Here is a 6,468-nt window from a genome sequence, read left to right on the forward strand (position 1 = left end):
ATGGTATTTTCTCGCGGGCCAAGTGAAGCCAGGGACCGGGTGGTCTGTTTGGGGGTTCCGATCCCGCGGCGGGAGCGCCGCCGCGCTTCCCAAGCGGCGCACTGTAGCAGTGCGCCACCGGGCTGGCCCTCAAAACCTCATTTTTTAAGGGGATTCTTTAATTCTGCATTTCGGTCTAGACTTCAAGTTTTTTCAAGAAGTTGTGGGGCACTAATTTTAGAAAACAGCAAGACCCTCAAATTTTACCTTAAGTCAAGGTCATGAATCGAGAGCACTGAGGAAGGTACAGACACAGGCACACATGCACACGCATCCTGCAATGAACTATTTTAAGGCATAAGAAGCTGTCTCTGGAAGCTGAGGAAGAGGAATCCCTGTCATATTATGGGCATCCCAACCCAGCAGCCTCAACACCCTTCCTCACAGACAGAACGTCATTTCTGTATGATGATCTATACCGACAGTCCCATTAGGTCCAAAACAGATGGCCCGGGAAGCCAGAATCAACAAAAAAACACAAAGCCAAAAAAATCCTTCTATTTTTTAAAAACGAACAAAAATGCCCACATTTTAAATAAACCACCCACATATAACCTTCTGAAAACTGGAACAAATACTTGACCAGAAGTCTAGGAACCTGGGTCACTCTATGAAATTTTGGGAAAGCCTTTTAATCAGTTTACCCATAAACATAAAGAAATAAGAAAATCCACCTGCTCACACTTTGCTTTGGATCCTGGGCAAGTTACTTCAACTTTCTAGCTCTCAGTTTTTCTCACCTGCAAAATGGGTTGGTTACAACTCAGATTTACTGTGAGAAAAAAGTGATATGATGTGTGTATTTAATAAATAGTGACCAAACAATAAACAGTAGCTGTTAATAACAGAAATAATAGTATTATACAAAGTCACCCTTTTCAACTAAAAGTACACGAAACAAAACTAATGCCTCAGAGCTGCACTATCCAGTACAGTAGCCATTGAGCATGTGAAATCTAGCTAGTGCCACTGAAGATGGAATTTTTACTTTAATTTTAATTAATATAAAATCAAACGTAAAAAGTGATATTTGATTACATATAGAAACTAGTGTTTGGAACAACTTGGGTATGTGAGTCTAATTTTTCAATGGTAAATTATGTTTAATGATAAAAATAAAGATCAAGTGTCCTTGATGAAAATTTAGCATCCAAATTGAAACGTGCTATAACTGTAAAATATACACTGGATTTCAGAAACTAAGTATGAAAAAAAGAATGTAAAGTATGTCATTAGTAATTTTTAGACTGAATTCATGTTTGCAATGATATTTTCAATAAAATACATCAAAATTAATTTCATCAACTGCTTCATTTTGGGGGTGTTTTCTTGGTGGCTGGCCAGTATGGGGATCTAAACACTTGACCGTGGTATCTAACCAACTGAGGTGATGAGCCAGACTGTTTCTTTTTCTTTAACATAGTGACTAGAAAATTTTAAATTACAGACATGGCTACATTCTATTTCTGTTGGACAGCGCAGTCTAAGAGTATGCTATGAAGCAGATGTTACAGACCTCGTGTGTGAGTCCTCATTTTCATGAACTGCTGTTCCTCATTGTAAGCAGAGTCGAGGCCACAGCTTTCTCTGATCAGGTACCCCATCACATGTATGTGTCTCCAGGACATGCCAGTACCAGTTAGTACTAACTCAAGGCATAGCAATGACCTCCAAGGAAGCTAGAATTAGCTAGTAAGGTTGTCCTGGTTTTCTCTGCCATGCAGAGGGCAACGTAGGTAGCCCAATGCAGGCGGCCAGAAAAGAGGCCAGCAGCCAGGTGGTCTCAGGAACGAACAGTCAGTGGGGATCACAGCAGCCACCCTTCCATGTCCCCTTCCCTAGAGACATCCACAAGCAACGTAGGTAGCCCAATGCAGGCGGCCAGAAAAGAGGCCAGCAGCCAGGTGGTCTCAGGAACAGTCAGTGGGGATCACAGCAGCCACCCTTCCATGTCCCCTTCCCTAGAGACATCCACAATGATTACAGACAGCAGTAATTCGACATCTGTTCATCCTTAGCTGCAAGGGCCAAAGCCAGGATGATTAATGCTCTGGTAATGGGCACAGAGTAAAAAATATTAATCTTTATAAAAGGTATTCAACGGGCATCATCAGCTTATAAATGTCCAAGCAGAATATCCGTCCATAACCCCATTACAGCTCCACATTAAAGCAAGATGCAAATAAGAGAATGAATTTGTCCATTTAAAACATTCATTTTTATGAACACTGAGTAATGTGCTTCTTAATTTTTAGTTTGGTCACATTAAACAAATGATCCATAAAGTGCATTTAATAACCTTGTGCATGTTACAAAGAACTGAGATCTAGAATAACACTTTTAATGAGAATTATACAGTAAGAGCCATAAAAATGGGATGCTTGCTGTTCATCTTAAAAAGACAATCATCTTATTTTTCAACCATCTAAGAATCCTGTACCCACATATTTCATTCTCTTCAGGTGATTTTCTCCCTCCATACCAGTCTTAAAGCAACAGAAATGCAGAAGACACTGCCAGCACTGTAAAGGATCACAGGAGCCATCTACTTGTGTCCACACCTCACAGTTGTGGGAACCAAGCGCCTCAGTGAAAGAGCACTCAGGAACTACACCACTAAGCAGCAACTGAGCCGGAATTAGATGCCTGATTCCCTAGCCAAGGCTCCTGAGGGTAAATGGCCCATGCATGAGGCTAAACATGTATGATTCAGGCATAGTTACATGTCAAATGCAAAGTAATTTTTCCAAGAATCACTGTAATTTAAGTCATGAAAATGAGCAGTACCAGGAGAATAAATGAACATCAAGTCACACTTGGTAGGTCACTTTTCCTTTCTGAATGTTAGCTTCCTGGTCTATAAAATGGAGTAACACAAATGCCCTGCAGCGTGTTTCTATTAAAAGGCCATGCAGCACCTTTTTAGGTGTTCTGGTCAGAACAGTGCGACTTGGCTGAGTGCTGAAATGATCAGAAATGCAGTAATCTGCAATGCAGCGTTGAGGTACCCAATGTCATGGAATTTTAATGGCAGGGTGACTGAGCAAGTGAAAGGATCTTAGAAATCAGGAGAAGGAGCACAGCAGCACATAGACTATCAAACAATGGGAAAAAGAAGTTTGCCAGAGATACGTTTTCTGGATGCTGCCATTAGGCTGGGTAAAAAGGGAGTTATCTCTTGGAGGAAGGGAGTGGGGTAGCAGATAATTTGTATCCTTTAGCTTAGACAACTGTAATAATAAGAGTTAGACTTCCATTAGTATTGTAATGACAAATAATTTGCCAGAAGAAAGAAATGAAAAAAGAACCAATGCAGGAAAAAAATCACAGATAAGTCCTTTTGTAAGTAGATAAAAAATAAGAAAGACTCAAGTAAAATGCCAGGAAAGACTGTGTGGGAAGAAATGCTCAGGTGGAGAGTCTTCTCTCCAGCTGGACGGAATTGCATCAGGGAGGTGGCTTGGAGAGTTCAGAAGGAATTCTACAGGTCCGCCAGTCCATGGGCAGAATCTCATCATGTGGAAGATGAGAAAACAAAGAGAAAAAACACAGGGTCAGCATGATCCTGCAGACACTCTCCTCCTGGCTGCCCTGACAATGAAATGTATATGTTAAAAACATACGGTCGATTAAGTTCATCAGGTGGGGGCTCGGGGGAAGGAGGGTACTCAGAAAGGGGTTTATGCACAGAAGAAAAATGGGGTCATGAAGCAGAATCCAGGAGACTACAGGCTGACCTGTGCTCTTCCCACTGTCCCAAGCATGTTACTGTGTGCAATCTATCACGTCGGCACATAGCTAAGCTCTCAGGGCCTAGAAGGAATCGTTGACTGGGGAGACTCAGGGACCTGACCTCCTGGTGTCCAGGGTGCACATGTCTAGATACAGAACAATCGAGGCAGACTCTTCTCTGATTGTTCTTCCTGCACTTGACATCAAGCAACAGGGACAGGAGCCATGCAGAGGTGGCAACAAAACAGACAGTCAACAGATGATGATAAAGGTTAGATAATTATGACGAACTATCGTCACTGCTAATTTGATCCAGATGAGAGTTCCCACACAGAAAGAGAAGGAAAAAACTACTAAAACTCCATGAACACAGGCCCACAACACTATACGGTGTATGTTTAGTTTATATATGTGTTTATTTATCCATTAGTTTTTATTTTGTCTTGTTCCTTATGGCATCTGAAGTGAATTCAGTTTTCAGAATACATTATTCATGTGGTGGGTGTGAAACAGTTTAAGAAAAGAGTGGGTGATGGATATGTAACAAGCCAGTTCTTTAATCAGCACCACAACGGTGGACAGCTCCCCGCCTGGGGAGAGGGTTTCTTAACTCTGGTGTCCTTATCTGTAAATTGAGATAATTACTCTTTTCCAAGAAAAATTCTACATTTTTAAGTCGATGACTGTGAAGACTCTCAGAGGAATCAAACTCGCTAACCAACGGTTCTGGGCACATGGTAGATGTTCAATAAATTATGACACAATTGAAATGGATGTAATTAAGAAACTGAAATTGAGTTCACCCTTCTAGATTCAATAAGCCATTTCTAAAAGCCTGTATTGTCTTAACAAATGGTCTTTTCAAAAACATATGTAATGAAAGATATAGAGGGATATACAGAATGAGGAATGAAAGAGGTATAGTATAACAGATAAAGATGAAACGTTTCTCAAGGCATGAAAAAAACAGAATAAAAAATGAAGTTTATATTCAACCATTATTTTAAAAAAATCAGTCTCCAGGATTCACAGCTGGTAACGGTCATGCGAAGTCATCAGCACAACTATCTAATTAAAGTATTCCAGAATGCTGTATGAGAGGTACATTAAATGACTGTGGCAAAACCTGTCCCAACACCAATGTTTCTTCTACACAAAATTCATCAGGTTAACAAACTACTACAGAGTAGCCCTGGGTTTAAGATCCCTTTCCATAAAGGGAAACATGTCTCTATTTTCCACAACAGAGAAGCTCAAGAGATTTTATTTTCATTTGTTTATGGATAAAAGCATTAAGAATGCATATTTTATTATGGGTTTCTATTAAACATGCAGTTTTTCTTTTCTATGATTTAAAGCATAAGAAATTGATTAATAGAGTAATTTTTAGGGATTCTCTACCTTGAATCTAATCACAATGAAAGTAGTCTAGGAATCTGGTTTTGATATTTCCTAATAGCTAGCCCCAACAGATATCTGAGACTTTGCCCTCAGATTGCAAAGGGCTGATGTAACTAATGTTTCCACCATTAAAAAGGAGAGTTTTACTCTGCTTGATAACTACAAGAATAATTCACCTTGAAAATAAGAATGAAGAAAATAAGTCAAGCTCTCTAGACCTACATTCTTAAGAAGCTCTATATTGTTCGAACATGGAACATAAATGAAGATTTTAAAGTCTTTTGAACACTGTCTAAAAAGAGCTTGTTTGCTATAGTGGCCAGGGTGTAAGGGAATGGTGTAGTCACCACTCCTATCCACAGAGGGCTGCCAATGAATAGCAGGCTTACAAAAAAAGTAATCAATAAGAATATTAAACTACTGCCAAAACCAAAAAGCAATAGTCCTGTCAGAAAATTTTACTCTTTAAATATTCAAGTCTTTATTCTTCAAATGTTACACTCCCCTGCAAAATCAAACAAACAAACTTAGGACATGGTGATAGCTACACAGCAGGCTCTAAAGAAAATCTGTCCATTGCTTTGTCCACTTTCAAAGTGGGAGTATGGAAAGATTACACCGTGAAGGGCAAATAAATGATGTTGTGTTAACTGCAACAAACTTCCCAAAGTTCATGGATTCAGAACCTCAGGGAAAGAAAGGAGCCCCTGTGGGTCATAGCACATGTCCCCGAGGACTTCCACCCTCATTCAAAGGCTTCTTGCATGTATGGCCAGTGCTCCTCACTAATTTTAAAAGTTAATGCTATCTCAGGTTGACTCATTTTATTCCGATTTCCATGATATTAATGTAAAACATTTTTGTAGGCATAAATCCTAAACCTCAGTGTTCTTGTGTTTAATTTAATTACACTGGAAACTTTTCATTTCCGTAATAGGATTTAAGCTTTAATTCTCACAGCCTTTGTCAGATGTGTGGGCAACAATGTAATCACATGGAACAAAGCGACAAATGCATAAATTGTGAAGCTTTGCCCTTTCCTTCCCTTGTATCTTGCTTTGAAAAGCTGCTCACTCCACACCACAGATTATATGCAAGAGTCATCTTTTTGTGAAGCACATAATCTATTTATCCAGCTTTCAAGTAGTCAAGTCACATCAAGAGACAATGCTTGGAAGCCATTAGTGCTCATTCACAGGCTTGTTGCAGACAGCATGCTAACGAGTCAGGGGCCCTTCACCCCTGCACTGGAGCAGGGACGGGAGCATCCAAGGTGGAATCAGAAAGAGCACAGAT

This window comes from Galeopterus variegatus, unplaced genomic scaffold (genome assembly GCF_000696425.1).
Source record: "Galeopterus variegatus unplaced genomic scaffold, G_variegatus-3.0.2 Scaffold6559, whole genome shotgun sequence".
Classification (NCBI taxonomy): Eukaryota; Metazoa; Chordata; class Mammalia; order Dermoptera; family Cynocephalidae; genus Galeopterus; species Galeopterus variegatus.